Source organism: Triticum urartu, chromosome 7A (assembly GCF_056163025.1).
Source record: "Triticum urartu cultivar PI428250 chromosome 7A, HENAU_Tu73, whole genome shotgun sequence".
NCBI classification, from domain to species: domain Eukaryota; kingdom Viridiplantae; phylum Streptophyta; class Magnoliopsida; order Poales; family Poaceae; genus Triticum; species Triticum urartu.
Window position 1 is genome coordinate 438028949 of NC_141879.1, and position 18992 is coordinate 438047940.

General features: G+C 42.2%; 1 long non-coding RNA gene across 3 annotated transcripts; it reads left to right on the plus strand.

Annotated features, from left to right (window-relative positions):
• The first annotated feature begins 13542 nt into the window (after positions 1-13542).
• LOC125519834 (uncharacterized) lies at positions 13543-18449 on the plus strand. 3 transcript variants are annotated; one of them, XR_007288330.2, is made up of 5 exons: positions 13543-14070; positions 14505-14609; positions 14720-14819; positions 16400-18127; positions 18210-18449. It is a non-coding gene; the product is annotated as an uncharacterized LOC125519834 (long non-coding RNA). The 3 variants fall into 3 exon arrangements; XR_007288329.2 differs by having other exon boundaries at positions 16400-18123; XR_007288328.2 differs by lacking the exon at positions 18210-18449 and having other exon boundaries at positions 13549-14070; positions 14505-14614; positions 16400-16793.
• Positions 18450-18992: the final 543 nt, after the last annotated feature.

An 18992-nucleotide genomic window follows, 5' to 3' on the forward strand; every position in this document is an offset into this window, starting at 1 on the left:
GCTTGCATGTCAAATTTATATGGTTCCAAGTAGTTTTGGTGCATGATATAGGCTCTAGGCACTTGTAGGAGTAGTTGCTATCAATATTATTGAGCTTTGTTCACTTTTATTTTGAAGTTACTAAAAATTTCAGAATTTTTCAAAAAATAATGAAGATATTTTTAAGGGGCTCATCGAGTCGAAGCTCGAAGGAAAAGGCACAGAAGCCCAAATATAATCCGCCTCGCACCGCGGAGGTTTGGTTGTGTGAATGGCCTTCCGATGATTTCTTGAGAGCAGCCGGGATTTATGAAGATTTTTATGAATTGGCTGAGAATGCACGCCTCACCGCCTTCCTCCACGATCGACGCGAACAATATCTCTTACTCATCAATATTTTTGTGCAAAACTTTCATTTCCATGCTAGGAGCTCACCACCTGTGGTGGAATTTTATTTATATGATGAGCATAAGGAGATGTCACTTTATGATTTTTGTCGGGTTTGTTTGATCCCTTTCGAGGGCAACGTAGAGGAACCACTTCGTGACGATGTGGATGTGTTTATTGATACCATCACTGTAGGGGAAACGAGGAAGGTTTCCGATGCACGAATCACTAGCATACATTTTCATGTTTTACGCTACTTTGCAATATTTGCTAGTCATTGCTTAATTGGTTGCGGAAACTGTGGAAACCTTAGTATTCCTGATATTATTATTTTGTTCCATGGTTTATTCGGTGATAACTCTATTAGTATGGGCGGTATTATTGCTAAACGGTTAAGTCTGAACCATACCAAGGGGCCATCTTTGGAGGCATTTATGCTTCACGCCTAGCTGCACAATTCAACATACCTATTAGGCATTATGAGAAGGAAGAAAAATTGCTGCCCACTGTTTATTTAGATTATAAGAGTATGGTGGCACATGATTTTATTGTTAAGAATAGGGAAGGAGAGCTTAAATACAAATTGTTCTTTGATAAACATCATCCTGAGACTATTACCCTGCCTACTCCTTCCTTGTTTGATTTATCTGCAGGTAAGTACCTTGTTCCGTTAGAGGCTATTCACGCCTACCGGAACCCTACATAAGCCACAGAGCCAGAGTCGGAAGCACAAGTTGATCCTCCACGACAGTCTAATTTCTATTGGGATCCAGAAATGATTGCCAACCAGTGGCAATCAGAGTCTTCTTCTTTGCAGTACGACCCCAACTATTATTATGGATATCCGTCAGGCCAGCCGTGGCCATAGACCAACTTAGGCTAAAAGCCTAAGCTTGGGGGGAGTACGTATTTCTCACCGACGTTACATTTATGTTCGCACACTCATTGCTAGATGTCGGTGCTCATACTTTTTCATTGTATCATCCATGATTCGATTATTTTCCTTTTTATGCTTTCTTCTTGTGTGTTTAATAAACCTTAAGAAAAACCAAAAAAATAGTTGTAGCTTTTAGCTAGTTTTAATTTCCATGCTTGTAGTAGTAATTAAAAAGAAAACCCAAAAATATTTCCTATTCTTCTTTTGCTTGTTGGGAGCTTTCCCGTGTAAATAGTTTCTTTTCTTTTCTTTTCTTTTCTTTGGGGGTCAATAGGAGAAGACCATGATTAAGTTGTTGAAGTGGCTCTTATATGCATTATTGTTGATCTGACAAAAGAGCCCATATTGCCTTGTCTTCTCCTGTTTATTGAATGCTTGCAGATTCTAGCTTAGTCCAATGCACGTACACTGTTATTATTATTCACATCGTTCGGTCGTGCAAGTGAAAGGCAATTATGATGATATATGATGAACTTATTGAGATGAGAAAAGCTGGTATGAAATCGACCTCTCTTGTTTTTGTAAATATGATTAGTACATCGTTCCCGATTCAGCCTATTATGAATAAACATGTTTGCAATGACAACTAGAGATCATAGTTTCTTGTGCCATGCTTGATTAGCTAGGAGTTTATAATGGTTTGCCTTGGGTGCCAACATGCTATTAAAATGGTTGTGATGTGGTATGATAGGGTAGTATCCTCCTCTGAATGATTTAAGTGACTTGACTTAGCGCATGTTCACGCATGTAGTTGAAACAAAATCAACATAGCCTTCACGATATTTATGTTCATGGTGGATTATATCCTACTCATGCTTGCATTCGGTGTTGATTAATTTTAATGCATGTTCATGACTGTTGTCGCTCTCTAGCTGGTCGCTTCCCAGTCTTTTTCTAGCCTTCACCTGTACTAAGCGGGAATACTGCTTGTGCATCCAACTCCATAAACCCCAAAGTTATTCCATATGAGTCCACCATACCTACCTATATACGGTATCTACCTGCCGTTCCAAGTAAATTTGTATGTGCCAAACTCTAAACCTTCAAATAAATATCATGTTCTGTATGCTCGAATAGCTCATGTATCAACTAGGGATGTCCGTATCTTCCATGTTAGGCGGGTTATTCTCAAGAGGAGTGGACTCCGCTCCTCACTCATGAGAAAAATGGTTGGTCACCGAGATGCCCAGTCCCATGCTTTATGCAAACTAAATCAAAATAATTGTAAACAAAACTCCCCCTGGGACTCTTGTTAGTTGGAGGCACTCGTTGTTTCGAGCAAGCCATGGATTGATGCTTGTTGGTGGAAGGGGGAGTATAAACTTTACCATTCTGTTTGGGAACCGCCTATAATGTGTGTAGCATGGAAGATATCACCATCTCTTGGTTGTTATGTTGACAATGAAAGTATACCACTCAAAATATTATTCATCTCTATTTCAAAACCGAGCTCTGGCACCTCTACAAATCACTGCTTCCCTCTGCAAAGGGCCTATCTATTTACTTTTATGTTGAGTCATCATCTTCTTATCAAAAAGCACCAGTTGGAGAGCACCGCTGTTATCTGCATTCATTACTGTTAGTTTACATTGAGTATGACTTGACTGGATCTCTTTTACCATGAATTACAATGTCTAGTCAGTCCTTGATCTTTAAAGGTGCTCTGCATTTATGTTTTGCGGTCTCAGAAAGGGCTAGCGAGATACCATCTTGTTATATCATATTATGATTGTTTTGAGAAAGTGTTGTCATCCGAGATTTATTATTATTGCTCGCTAGTTGATTATGCCATTGATATGAGTAAACATGAGACCTATGCGTTATTGTGAATTTGGTTAGTTCATAATCTTTGCTGAAAACTTGAATGTTGGCTTTACATATTTACAACAACAAGAGCAAACAGAGTTTGTAAAAGTTTTTCTTTATCACTTTCAGTTTGTCAACTGAATTGCTTGAGGACAAGCAAAGGTTTAAGCTTGGGGGAGTTGATACGTCTCCGTCGTATCTACTTTTCCAAACACTTTTGCCCTTGTTTTGGACTCGAACTTGCATGATTTGAATGAACTAACCCGGACTAACGCTGTTTTCAGCAGAATTGCCATGGTGTTATTTATGTGCAGAAACAAAAGTTCTCGGAATGACCTGAAACTTCACGGAACATCTTTTCGGAAATAATAAAAAATTATTGCAAAATATGAAGACCAGGGGGCCCACACCCCAGCCATGAGGGTGGGGGGCGCGCCCCCCTACCTCGCGGGCCCCCCTGGAGCTCCTCCGACCTCAACTCCAACTCTATATATTTGGTTTCGGAGAGAAAAAAATTAGAGAGAAGGATTCATCGCGTTTTACGATACGGAGCCGCCGCCAAGCCCTAAAACCTCTCGGGAGGGCTGATCTGGAGTCCGTTCAGGGCTCCGGAGAGGGGAATCCGTCGCCATCGTCATCATCAACCTTCCCCCATCACCAATTTCATGATGCTCACCGCCGTGCGTGAGTAATTCTATCGTAGGCTTGCTGGACGGTGATGGGTTGGATGAGATTTATCATGTAATCGAGTTAGTTTTGTTAGGGTTTCATCCCTAGTATCCACTATGTTCTGAGATTGATGTTGCTATGACTTTGCTATGCTTAATGCTTGTCACTAGGACCCGAGTGCCATGATTTCAGATCTGAACCTATTATGTTTTCATCAATATATGAGAGTTCTTGATCCTATCTTGCAAGTCTATAATCACCTATTATGTGTTATGTTCCGTTAACCCCGAAGTGACAATAATCGGGATACTTACCGGTGATGACTGTAGTTTGAGGAGTTCATGTATTCACTATGTGCTAATGCTTTGTTCTGGTACTCTATTAAAAGGAGGCCTTAATATCCCTTAGTTTCCGTTAGGACCCCGCTGCCACGGGAGGGTAGGACAAAAGATGTCATGCAAATTCTTTTCCATAAGCACGTGGGACTATATTCGGAATACATGCGTACATTATATTGATGAATTGGAGCTAGTTCTGTGTCACCCTAGGTTATGAATGTTACATGATGAACCGCATCCGGCGTAATTCTCCATCACTGATCCATTGCCTATGAGCTTTCTATATATTGTTCTTCGCTTATTTACTTTTCCGTTGCTACTGTTACAATCACTACAAAATACCAAAAACATTACTTTTGCTATCGTTACCTTTTTGCTACCGTTACCACTACTATCATATTACTTTGCTACTAAACACTTTGCTGCAGATACTAAGTTTCGAGGTGTGGTTGAATTGACAACTCAACTGCTAATACTTGAGAATATTCTTTGGCTCCCCTTGTGTCGAATCAATAAATTTGGATTGAATACTCTACCCTCGAAAACTGTTGTGATCCCATATACTTCTGGGTTATCAGAAGCCACCTGGGAGCGAGAAGAAGATCTCCGCCGAGACCACCTGCACCTATTTGCTTGCCAACCCGAATCTCGAGGGCGAGATTCATCTTAAGGTGGGTAGGTTTGTAACATACCAAAATTTTAATTTGGAATGTTTTACAATTATTAGCTAAGCATCTATGCATTTTGTCTGATTTGAGTGGCATTTGGAAATTTCAGAGGCATTTGAGTTTTATTGGAATTTGAATTTGAATTTGGCAATTGAAATTTATTTCAAAAATACATGACGAATACTTGTGCAAAAGTATGAGAGGAGAAAACATGACACTCCAAAAAAAATGTCAGAGGAAAATATTGCCAAAAAGTTGAATTCAAATTTGAATTTATTTGGAATTTGTAGAAAATGTTTTTTTGTTGTTTCTGTTTTGCCTCTGGAAAAAATGTTCACGTTGTAGGATTTTTTTTGTGATTTTATTGATATATATATATATGTCCTATATAAAAATATTATAGGTTTCTCTATAATTAGTTTTCTCTCTATATATAGTAATTCAAAAAAAAGGAAAAAGACCCAGGCGCGAGCCAGGCCAACCGGCCCAGCCGACGCTCGAGCCGTAGCCCACCTGCGACTGAGTTGGCCTGCCTCAGCGCCCGACGCCCGAGCCGCCTCCGCTTCGGTTGCCCAATCCCTTTCCTCTCTCCCTCTCTCACTGGAGCGCCGACCCCACCCCGTCTGCCTCCTCCCGCATGCCGCGTCAGAGCGCGACCGCCACCGCCCGTCGCCACGATCTTTTCGGGATCACGATCCCGCGTTGCCCCCTTGCGCAAGATCATGCCCTATATAAAGCCCTACCCCTTCTCTCTCGCACCCCTGAAACCCTAACCTTGAAACCCACCACCGCCCATGCCCTCGCCGAACGCATCTCGCCGCTGTCGCCTCGGTTCGCCGCCACTCCCGACGCCGGTGAGCACCCTCTGCCCCTCCAAGCTTCTTCACCCGAACCTCTTCTTCGTGCCACACCTCCCTGACATCATCTCCCTATCCAGGAGCTCCCGACGCCATCGTCCCGAGCTCGTCTACCGCCCACCGGAGTAGGAGCTCACCCGAGCTCGCCCCAGTCTCCTCTGACGTCCCCGAGCCCCAGCGACTCCACCACCGTCTCCGCCTCGCTCCGCTGCATCGCCCCGCCGCCGCCCCGGACCACCGGAGCACCACCACCACCAACGCCCGAGCCCACCTTGCCGTCGACCGCCACTGTAAGCCGCCGGACCCCACTCCATCGTTCGATCTGCAATCTATGGCGTATATTAGAAATAGTGAATGGCTAGGTTTTTTTGATTAGATCGGTTTTAGTTTGGGTTTCTTTTTCCGGTTTAGTTACCTGGTTTGGTTAGGCCGGCCCACGCGGTTTATTTCTGTTTAGCCGTGGGCGCAATTTAGTTAGTCTCGCTTGAGCGTTAGATAGGCCCAGTAGCACGTGTTGTTGTTTTTGTTTTAGTTTTATTTTTTTCGTTTCTGTTTTTATCAGAATAGTTTCTGTTTTGTAAGTCTATATCTTTTAGGTTGTTTAACATTTTTAGTTGATTCTTTTTTTGTTAGTTTACAAATTTCTTGTAGTTTCTGTATAAAATATGTTTAGCCATGTTTTTTTATAAAATAGTTTTATATTAATTTTAGTCAGATTAGTTTTTCTGCTATAAATTGAGCTAGAATTATTTTTTTTGGTGATTCTTTTTGTCCCTGCTTAGTTTTCACCATGCCTAGTAGTAGGAAGTTTGAAAGTGCGTTATATCGACTAGAGGGGGGTGAATAGGCGATTTTTATGAAATTCTTCACTGAGGAATTTGCCGGTGAGGAAATTCCTTAGCGAAGAACTACTAGCAGTGGAATAAGTACTCAAATGTAAACATAATAGAACACAAGCATATTCATCATGATGAAATGAAGAGAGGCACAGAGTACAGGAAGCGTAAGCATAGGATAACACAGGATGAAGACAAACAGACTGAAGAAATTGAACTGTGGAAATTGAGAAAGTCTTCAGTCAAAGTCTTCAAACACAGATATGAACAAACACACAACACAATTATGAGGAAATGAAAGAGTTGAGGAAATAGAACCAGTAAGCTTGGTGAAGACAATGATTTGGTAGACCAGTTCCAACTGCTGTCTCAGTTGTACGTCTGGTTGGAGCGGCTGAGTATTTAAACTCGAGGACACACAGTCCCGGACACCCAGTCCTGAACACGTAGCTCAGGACACCAAGTCCTCACCGTATTCTCCTTGAGCTAAGGTCGCACAGACCTCGCCCAATCACTCGTGGTAAGTCTTCAGGTGACTTCTGAACCTTCACAAACTTGGTCACTCGGCGATCCACAATTTCTCTTGGATGCTCTAGACCATGACGCCTAACCGTCTGGAAGAAGCACAATCTTCAAAGGTAATAAGCGTCGGATCCACGCATGATCAATATCTTCAGTGATGCTCAATCACTTGGGGGTTGTAGGTGTTTGGGTTTGGGTTTTTCCTCAGTTGATGATTTTCGCTCAAAGTCCTCGGAGGATGGGTTGCTCTCATATGACAAGTGTCAGTTTCTCTCGGAGCAGCCAACCAGCTAGTGGTTGTAGGGGGCGGCTATTTATAGCCTAGGGAGCAGCCCGACATGATAAGATATAAATGCCCTTCAATGATATGACCGTTAGGTGGATAGATATTTTGGGACAGCTGGCGCATAGCACAGCAACGGTCGGAATTTTGAGTAGCAAAATCCTCAGGGCTATCATGTTCCTCACTGTGTAGGCAATCCGCACTGGCGAATTCCTAACTCCTCAGTCAGAACAAATTCCTCAGAGACCAGAAGAACTATGTCTCTGTCACTGAAGAATATGGCTGGACTGTATGAGATTTCCAATGGCTTCACTCGAAGGGATTGGTAGGTGTAGGATTTTGAGTTGAGCATCACATGGAAATTTTTCCTTAGTATTTCCTCGACCCCCTTTAACAATACGGTGATTCCTATGACTCAAGAAAGAGAAAATGAAACTATCAAAACAAAAGTCTTCACGCTTCATGTTCCTCGAATGAATACCAAGTCTTCAAGGTCATACCAATTTCTTCACTTTCAAAGTCTTCAGAAAGTCTTCAGAAATCCAAAGTCTTCAGTCGAAGAACTTCATTTTTAGGGATCGACTTCCTCTGTAAATATCAAACTCCTCATAGACTTATAGACCTGTGTACACTCACAAACGCATTAGTCCCTTAACCTAGAAGTCTTCAATACACCAAAATCACTAAGGGGCACTAGATGCACTTATAATCTCCCCCTTTTTGGTGATTGATGACAATATAGGTTAAGTTTTCAATGGGGATAAACATATGAAGTGTAAATACTTATATTGAGGAATTTGATTGCAAGATATAGAAGAACTCCCCCTGAATATGTGCATGGTGAGGTATTTGCTTTTGAAGCATTGCACACTTCAAGAGTAGAATCATGGAGATCTCCCCTATATCTTGTAATTCTTACACGCATTTGACATATCGTAATGAAGAATTTGAAATGCATGATGAAATATGGTGACTGATGTAATTCAGCATGCGTGCGTTAGCATATATGAGAAATAAGCATGCAGAAAAACATATCAAAAGTATCAAAGCACCATCGGGTTTAAGTTTACAACTCAATCCAATAAAGTCCCAGAAGAATGAGAGTTGTAACTTAATAAAAAATGCCCATATAGAAAGACCCGCTTAAAGACTAACTCAAAATTCTCCCCCTTTGTCATCAAATGACCAAAAGGATCAAATATGAGGACTAATGCCCTTGAAGAATATCAAGTTGATGAAGGAGCGCCAGCGTTGTTGGGGTCGTTTGTTGTGGAAGGGCCTGCCGCAGTGTCGTCCAAGTATTCATTCTCATCAGTGTCGCGCGATGAAGAATATGATCTGGCCACCAAGGAAGGAACCTTGACCTTCTTGAATTTCTTTGGTGGAGGTGCAGACCAGTCAAAATCTTCCTTAAGACCCATTTTCTTCAGATCTTCTTCACCATACAGATATGACAGTATTGCCCAGGTGCGACCGAAGACTTCATGGAGGTAGTAATGGTTTTTCTTCACTACATTGTGTGTAGCAGTCATGTTGTGAAGAAGTGAACCAAACTAACGCTTTGTGATAGCCTGGCTTATTAGGGATGATAGACTACTTATATAAATAAGGAATTCCTTCTTTTCCCGAAGCCCATTCGGACAGAACTCCAAAGTTAAGCGTGCTCAGCTTGGAGTAGTTTCAGGATGGGTGACCGACCGAGAAGTTTCTTCCGGGTGCGCACGAGTGAGGACAAAGTGCGCAGAAAAGACTAGTATTGATCTATGGGGCCAGTCTAGATCCCGCCAGGAGTAACAACCACCGGCGGGTGTGTCCGGGGTGTTACAAGTTGGTATCAGAGCCGAGCCTTGCGGTTACACGAATGTTTGCAGACAGGTGCACGGTCATGTTGTTCATGACGTTTGTGACCCGTCATGGCACACGGCATGGTACATGTACTGGACTGGATGCACAGACGTATGTGCCAAGAGGGAACGTTCCTGTGGCCCGACGAGGACGTCGGTTCCTCTGAGTGGTGGTGTATGTGATAGCCTGGCTTATTAGGGATGATAGACTACTCATATAAATAAGGAATCCCTTCTTTTCCGGAAGCCCATTCGGACAGAACTTCAAAGTTAAGCGTGCTCAGCTTGGAGTAGTTTCAGGATGGGTGACCGACCGGGAAGTTTCTCCCGGGTGCGCACGAGTGAGGCCAAAGTGCGCAGAAAAGACTAGTATTAATCTATGGGGCCAGTCTAGATCCCGCCAGGAGTAACAACCACCGGCGGGTGTGTCCGGGGTGTTACACGCTTAACCCATTTATGATTTCGATCCACCTTCTGGTGAAGGCTCAGAAGAAGCTCATGATCAGTCATCACACGAGGAGCAGTGGCTTGAGGAGTAGACTTGGGTGCATTGGCAGAGTCATCATTGGTGGAATAAGAGGCAGCTTTGCGAAACTATCCATCCAATGGACGAATGCCTTCGTCTATAACAGCTGGTGCCTTACCCTTTTCATCAACTGAGGAATAGGTCCGCTTGAGGACTTCAATTGGGGGCAAGTAGTTGAGATGATTCTAAAAATCAGCTTTGTAGTTGAGTGAAGACCTTGTCCTGAGGAATCTCATAATCCAAGGTGCATAAGGCTTCAGCTCAAACAGAGACAGTGCAACATTTGCCAGAGTCCTCATGAAGAAATCGTGATAATTGACAGGAATGCCATGAACGATATTGAATACCAGATTCTTCATGATGCCAACAATTTCCTCATCAGATGAGTTGTGGCCTTTGATAGGACTCATTGTTCTCGTAAGAATACGATAGACAATTCTGGGCACATAAAGTAATTCCTTCACGAGGAATTTGGTTCGTGGGGCCTGACCTGGCTTCAAAGGTTTCATCAGAACCTGCATGTAGTGATTTGTAAGCTCAGGTTCACTATAGATGCAACGAGCTTCTTCAAGGGGAGGACTGAGTGGTAAGGCACGAAGCAATTCAGTAGCTGGTGCAGTGTAGTGAGTGTTCTCAGACATCCAGTCCAGCACCCATGAATTCACATCTTCAGAATCTCCTGTGATGTGCAGTGTCGCATAAAATTGAAGAATCAGTTCTTCATTCCAATCACAGATGTCAGAGCAAAAGTTTAATAGTCCAGAGTTGTGAAGAACACTGAGGACTGGCACGAAGCACGACAAAGATTCCATATCCACGTGAGGAATATGCTCATGGTAGAAGATTTTCTCTTTGTTGAACAGCACTGAGGAATAGAAATTTGCTTGACTAGCAGTCCAGAAACGCCTCTTCCTTATACGAGTAGAATCATATGGGTTGTAGTCTTCGAAGAATACGTGCTCGCCGAAGAAATCATTAGCCTTGAACTTTTGCTTGCGTGAGAATGGATCCTTTGGCTTGGGCAGAGGAGTGTCAGTGAGTTGCATCATGACCTCAGGAATCGCAATTTTAGGTTCTTTAGGCTGAGGAATTTCTCGTTCCTCTTCAGTGGCAGTCTGCGTCTTCAGATGTTCAGCAGCAGCAGTTTCTTCAGCACTAGTGGCTGGAATTTTCTCACATACAGATGAAGTGGGGTGAGTTTCTTCAGAGTCCATCTGAACAGTTTGTGTAGGGGACTGAGGTATTTGCTGCAACGGTGTGAACATTGGAGAGTTTGGATGCTGACTTTCCCAGAATTCATCACTCATCACTGGTGTGGAGTAGCCAACGTCCACATCTTCATCTTCCATTTGTTCAACGCCAGCCTCTTCAGCTGTGAACTGAGGCATAGGCGAGGAGATAACATATGTTGAAGGGATCGTATCCACTTCAATTTCTCCATCAATCTACTCTGACGAAGCAGCAGAATGATTTTCTTCATCAGATCCGCTAGGGACCTCATATTCTTCACCAAAAAGAACAAGGTCCTTTGATGGCATGGTTGAGATCGGAACAGTATCAATGGGATTAGCAAATGAACTGGTCAAAGACTTCATCTTCTTCGGAGCTGAAGAATCTGAAGTAGCTGATGCTTTCCTTTTCTTCACTGCTGCACGCTCTGCAGCCTTGGTCTTCTTCACATCTGATGCAGATGGAAGGATCGGAGTTGGTGTTGGCGCAGGAGGAGCAGAGGAATTTGGTTGATTTTCTTCAGGCACAACTGATGCAGTTGCCATGATTTCTTCAGTTTCTTCAGGCGCACCACTAGTGGATGCCCTGGCAATTTTTTCAGCGGCTGAAATGCAGTCATTAGCCCTGAAACTCACATTTTCTTCAGCATCCTGATTTTCATCAGTGGTGCTGGCATGTTCTTCAATCGGCTGAGTAGATACTTCAGCCTGAGGAATTTCCTGTTGCGTTGGGGCAGCAACATTGGAAGTGAAGTTATCAGCAAGTCTCACAAAACGAACCTTGACTCCAAGCCAATCAGCGCGGTATGCATCAAATTCATTACTGAGTTTCTTGATCTCAGTTTGAATAGTGACAAGTTCTTAAGTTGTCATAGAGACAACGTTTTTCTTCAGATAGCACTCCTTCTTGTACTGCGCTTTCTTGATCTGCCTGGCCTTCCCAAATTTTCATTTTTCTTCTTGAATGAAGTGGGTCAGCATGTGACTTTGGCCAGGAGTCAGCTTGAAATCAGGCATGGGAGTGTTGGGGTACTTGTGCCAAACATCAATGTATTCGAAAATCAACTTGGGATCCAAAAGCAGTGACACATCTGTTCTCTCTCCACTCTCTAGCCCATCTCCTCTCTATCTTCTGAATGCGCACCTTGCGCTGCTTTTTGTCTTCCTCAGGAGGTGTGCAGTACCCAGCATATATATCATCAGGGATCTCAAACGCTGTGTTGACCTCAACCCTCTTTCCTCCGTTCTGTGGCTTCTTACCGTCAGCCATTTTCTTCAGTCGAGGAATTTGAACAATTGAATTCTCTGAAGAAGTATGCAATTTTTCTTCGAGGAACGTTGCAAATGAGTTAAGTTGATGAGAACCTAGTGATTCAGCAGCTGACATGAGTACCCGTGAACATAGTATAGTTGCGAGGAATTTGGAGAGGTCATATGCGTTCTCAAAAGGTTTTATAAATAATAAGTTTGAGGAATTTGACCAGATGAGTCTTGAAGAATTTCACTAAGCGTTCTTTGTCTTAGGTTTCAGAGATGTGTAGATCAAAAATCCACACATTTGAGGAATCTTGAAAAAAAACATAGCTTAGAGAAACGAATCAAGAACAGATGATATGAGAGGTGTTTTAGTGTGTGAAGATATGAAGAAAAACACCTTTAAAGATTTTGTAGATAATCATTCGAATCAACGAGGGCAGTAAAAGTAACTTTTAATTACCCTGGATGAAGAATACGACGAACAGTGAGGTGGAGAGGTGAAGTTTGTCTGTGTAGATTTTCCACGCCCTAACTCGGCGGAGGAAGACGGCTACGGCGGCGGCGGAGTGAAGATTTCCGCGGCCGGCGCGAGTACGGCGGCGACGAGGTCGAGACAATGAAGCTCTTCCTCACCGGCGACGATGAAGTAGCGGCGGCGCTAGGGTTTGAGAAGCTCGAGCTGGAGAGAGGTCGAGCGGAGTAAAAGAAGTGAGGAAGGGGAAGAGAGGTATTTATAGCCACGGTGAAAAACTGTTCGCCCGAAGAAATTGGACGAATGCCCCTGACCCTTCTCATTCACTTGACATGTGTCACCCACGTATTGAGAGGTGGAGATCGTGTACGATCGTAGGTGAAAGGATAAGTGTATCATGGCATGCAGAACGATTTGAGCGGCAAAGCCGAAAATTTAGATAAGATAGGTTTTAAAGTTCCGTTCGCAATTTCTTCAACTGACAAGGACACAATGAAGATTTTGAACGAGTTTCAAATAGAACGCACATAAAAAATTTGTGAACAGATTGGGTTGAGTATAGCATAGAGGGGGAAAGGGTCCGATCACATTCACTTAGCAAAAAACCAATTTGAAAAATTAACAATAAGTAAATGCTGTAGAGGACATAAACTCATATATATTTAAACATATAAGGCTGCTAGCCAACTTGTCTCCACAGTGCTTCCTCAATTAAGCCTTAGTTGGCCGTTGGATCTGGCTTTCTTCGCGTCCGAGCCACTGGATCTTCACGATTGTCAAACCCGATTTTCATCTCCCTGTTGTTTTCAGTGGCCAATGGCGGGTGGGCTCGCGCCGCGTGCTGGTTGGCTGGGTTTGTGGTCCCCGCGTGCTGGTTGGCTGGGTTTGTTGTCCCCGCGTGCAGGAGATTTCAGCCTATCCGCTCCGCGAGTCTGGCAGCCAATCTTGTCCTCGCCTCGTCCCACTCACACACAAGCCGCCAGAGAAACCCTAGCCCCTTTCCCGTCGGTCCCCACAGCCTCCCACTCCCCTGTGCCTCGTCTCCTCCTCGCTCCCTCCACTGCTCTCCTACGCCGCCGCCGCCTCCCCTTCTCCCTGCTCTTCGCCTCCGTCCTCCCCTCGACACCCTCGCCTCCGACCTCTCCGGCAGCACCCCAACTCCACTCTCGGGCCAAGCCGAGTCACCTCCAGGCCAGCATCCGCTCCACCCCGTTCTTCTCCATCCGAGCGGCGGCGAGCCCGCGGATCTGGCGCCCCGGGAGTGGAAGAAACAAGGAGTAGGCGCCGCCAGATGGAGGAGGAGATGGCGCCCAGGGAGAGTGGCGGCGGCGGCCCCTCTACCTACGACCGAGCCAGGGGACAAAAATGGCAGCGGCGGCAGGGAGCATGCGAGCAACGACGGTGACTGGACGCCAGGAGCTGGACGAGTTGGTCCATGCCGAGGAAGATGGCGTTGCGTGGTTTGTTTTCCTGTAGATTTCCTCTCTTGTTTGATCTGATTTTGTTGGCAAAACAATGGCAGATTTCTCCATTAGCTTATCTGATTTGGGGCTGATTTTCCTCTTGCGATTCCTGTTCATGTCCTTGCTACGGGAAATTGCAGAAAATGAAGCGAATTAACAGTGAAAAAATAGCAGAAGCAACGCCTGGGCTGTGGAATTAATGGTTGAACAAAATCTATGGTTGATATGCAGTTTAGTCGTGGCTAATATGAACTTTTCTATTACTACTTCTGGATTGTTCAGTAAAACGAAAGCTCATGGTGTGGCATGTCACTTTCCTTGCACATATATTTGTACCCAATTTATGAATTTAGATCATTAGTGGAACTTTGTAACTTGGATGTGGATTAGGATTTTTTTTACTAATTGGTTATGTTTTCTACTTTGCACAGATAATTCAGGCGTTCTTCCTTCTTAGTATGAACAGATAGGTTGATTACAAAATATATTTGAAGATTGCAGCAGGCGCAAAATGCTTGGTAGACAAAAATAATTAGGTAAGGTGAGAACTGATTGATCTGATTTGTTTCCCTAGATTAATTGGTTGGCAGTCATAGAATCATCGTGTACATTTAATATTGACTTGAACTTTGGTGTGGTCATGTAGCTTTGAACTTGCCTAGAGAGAGACTACTCTCGCATCATTAGGTATCGCCCACAAAGATCTCGCTTGGTGAGGCATGCGCACCTATGCCACATCGTTACATGTAAGTCCGTTCCCTTTATAGTTCTCTTTCACAGCTGCACGTGTGATATTTTCCTGGTATGTAGGATGTTAAAGAGTGAGCTACCCATCGCTTCTCATTACTAATTGTAATCTAGAAATATACATGTTCATGCCATAAAAGATGGATATGTGTTTAAGCCATCGTCATGTCATGTGAGTACTTGCAGAACAACTATATAGTTATGTTGGGATTGTAAAGTGGAAACTGTAGAAACCTACAACTCTTCCGTGAGTGTCGTTTATTATTTACTTTCTCAAGTAATGTGGATATAGTGCCGTCAGGATATTAAGTATATGCACGATTATATGTAAATTTTTAAAATGGGCTGTGGTGTCCCGTGTTTGTTAAATCCTCATATGTTATTGACAGTATATAATTTTCTGTCTTTTTTCTACCAAACATGTGTGCTATGACATTCTGTAAGGCTAGGCATATTTCTTTTCTTTATAATTCAGTGATGAACTAATTGTCTTAGCTATGGTGAATCACGATTATCCCCCTAGGAGCGAAGCTTGCGGCCCCAATTTGGGTTTATTCAAATTGTTGCAAAATGTGTTTTCTAAATGTTGTTATGTTTCTTGATTTTTCCATCTCCACCCCCTACGCCCTTGTTGAACTAATTGATATATGCTAATTAAGTGCCACAGATCAGTTGCAAGTGTTCATGCATTGTCCTTGTCAATTTCTCCCAGAGAGCGAGTGTTTACAAGTCCAGTGCTTATGTCAGTTATTAATTAGTGAAGATTTTGTTCTGATGTAGAATATTCAGTTTAGTTGGTCTGCATTTGTCCCAGAGAGCGAGTGTTCACAGGTCTAGTGCTTATGTAAGTTATTATTTAGTCAAAATTCTGTTCTGATGCAGAATATCTAATAACTTGCCACTTAAGTTGTTTCTACAAACTAAAAATTGAACTTTAGAACTGATCTAGCCATAGTTTTTGAAGCAAGAATACCATGACCTGTTTTATATCTTTTTCGAGATGGAACACTCAGCTATCATGATTTAGATTCTGGAACACTCGGCTATCATGGGCCTTTTCGAGATGTAACACTTGGCTACATGCAATTATATGTTGTTTTAGATTTAAAAAGAGACTCATGGCCCAGAGTAGTACGCACAAATGAAGGATACCAGACTGGCCCATGGAGCATGAGATCCTCTTTGTCAGGGGCCACCTTACTTGTATGGCCTCAGGCTGAGGAGACCCTTCTAATTAACATGGTCACTATTTACTTGCTGATTTGAACCTAGAACAGAATGTCATTTCGTGTTTGTCAGCAGGATCTCATGTTTAATCTACAGATCTTTTTAGTCAGTGTATTTGCATACCAGTTGCGAGTTAGTACCTAGGAAAATGATCATTTTTCTACCTCAAATTTGCATATCAGTATCCTTGTCTAATTTAAGATTTATTTTCTTATTATGAAGAAGATTTGTGTTGCTGTAGCGTTCTTCAGTTTCTGGGGTTTAGATGTCAGTTCATTGTTGAGATAGTTGTGCTATGTCCGTCTTCTGAAAAATACAGTATGTAAATTTTGTTTTCTGGACATTTTTGCAGATCCTATGCACCTGCCTCCTTCCTCCAGGCGCCTGAAGGCTAACGTGAGGACCTGACGAGCTAAACAAGGAGCTGGAGCAGGACTGTAGGAGGGAGGTACACTAGGGGCTGGAGCAGGACAACCATTGTTTCAGATCCCACTTGACTCATCCCAAGTGGTTGCAATGTCTTCTTATGAATTTTTTATTTACACACATAATGATAAGAGACCAATATTTTCCAAAAGATTAGATTCATAGTTTAAAGAAGGATACGGAAATATGAAAATAAGAGCTGTTTGTAAAATTTGTACAAAATGTCCCTTACCATAATGAACTTGGTTTCTAATCACACACATGTACTGCTACATGATCCTATACGTGCTGTTTGAATCAAGTGATAGGATACTGGCATTTATCTCCGGGTTTATTAGGACTCAATTGGCGGGGACTTGGATAATTTCTTAATCTTGCACTGGTTCCCACCATTGAGACTGCATATGTGGTCCTTACATCGGATATGCTTCTGGATCTGCAGTTATCCCAGCCTAACTGAGATTTGTTTGTTTATTCTACTATTTCTTTTGAGTAATACCGACTAACTTGGTTTACGATGTTACTGGTGGTCTGATGCTTTTATAGAAGCATTTGTGTGTTTTCAAGCTTAGGAGTAAGGAGTTCAAGGAGCAATGATCGAATTTTGTGATCTGCTTCAAACAGATCTGCTGCTGAAAATGATCCTTAACTCATTATCTATCTTGATCTTCAGCCCGTACGGTTAGTAAGGCACATTATTTTGACAAAAAAAAGAAGGATCCTCAATTGGTATTATACATGTTGTTAGGTACAAGTACGTTGTAGGTCAAAGGAAAAATAAATAGATATAGAGAGGTATAAATTCAACAAAAAACATTTTTTTGATATAAAGGCTATTCCATTTGTTACCTATTGTACTTGCCCATGACTAAAACAATTAATACATGGTTTTCTTTTCAAAGCATACATGGAATCAGTGGGCCTCTGTGCCATTTGGCACAACGGGTATAGTGCTGCCAAGAGATTCAGTATATTCATGAAGTTGTGCAAAGTTTAAAATTGGTTGCGGTATCTTGCATTTGTCAAATCTTTATATGTTGTTGGTGTCATGCTTATGCCCAGAATATTAAGCTTGTGCTATGCTGTGACTAAATAAAAGCAATGTTCAGACTTATCTTTTGTTTGCTCTACTTAAAGAGTTCAAGGTTTACCCAGAGGGCAATTATATGTTTCCTACTGCCGTCTCCCGCGTGACGTCGAGAAAATCATTGATGTTTCTATTTTACTTTGCCAACATTTTCGTTTTCAAATAGTTCTGCCTCTCAATTTCATATTTCTACTTGATTTTGCTTAGTAATATGATGTATTGTTTTCTAGCTCTAGGCCTACTTGTGTTCAAGGTTAGTTGATTCTGTTTCTTAAGGGTGTTTTTTTTAATTAGTGGCATCAACATGTGGCACTAATTTCGTTGTGCATTGTACTATGATTTTTCCAAACAACACCATTATGGTAAACAGCTATGCTAATAAGGGTCAGGAGAACAATAGAGATGCTAAGAGTCAACCTTTTGGGGTTAAGGATATAAACAACAACAGGGCTTATGAGTCCGAAGAGGGCTCGAGTGGCCTCTTTTGGTTCTTGAAGCCCTGCACTTTCCTGGTGGAGTAGCAGCAGAATATATTCAGAGGCTTTAAAGCTATTGCACTTCACGTAGGTTGGATCAATTCTTTGTTTCAGTTTGAAATACTCCCCACTTCCTCCTATATGAGTAATTCTTCTGATGGACATTTTGTCAGGCAAATAAACAGAAGTCATATGTATTGTTACGAGTGAAGCCATCCATACAAGTCAAGATATTAATAATCCCATATGTGTTTTTTGAGATATAGGGAAATGTTATTATTCTTCTGCCAATTGGTTTCTTGACTATATGTATTGTAAATGACGTTATTATTGTTCAAGATATACAGAAATATTGTTGTTCTTCATTGTAGTGGATGATATCCATCCCAATTATTGAGATGATAGAAGTACTACTAAGGAGTTTTGTCGCTGACTGAATGAAGCTGCTAAGGAAGAAGGGATAAATAAGTTGCTCGAGTCATGGGCCAAACTGGCTGCCATACGACTGCTTTCATGGTCCGAACTGGCTGCCATATGACTGCTTTGAAGCACATAAATACTTTTTTTTTCAAAGACACAAAAACAAAGTTGATAGAAACACTAGTCTTCTTAAAATAGTATAAGGCCTCAACTGATTTCGTACATGGTGTTAAGTATACATATATGTTCTTAGGCAAAAAGATATGTATTGTTTTTTTATATAAAAGGGTCTAAATTCTTACCGTGAGTACTTGCATGCTCAAACAGAAGTTTATTGAAAAATACATATATTTTGAATGCGATGTGGATTTGAACGAGACCCTACACTACCAAAGTAAAATGTGCATGTACATCTTATTGTAGACAACAAACCTATACTTTTTCTTTATTAAAGTGGGTTAAATTTGTTACCGCATCTGGCATGATTTTGAATGGGACTTTGTGCTACCAAATTAGAATGTGTATATGCATCTCAT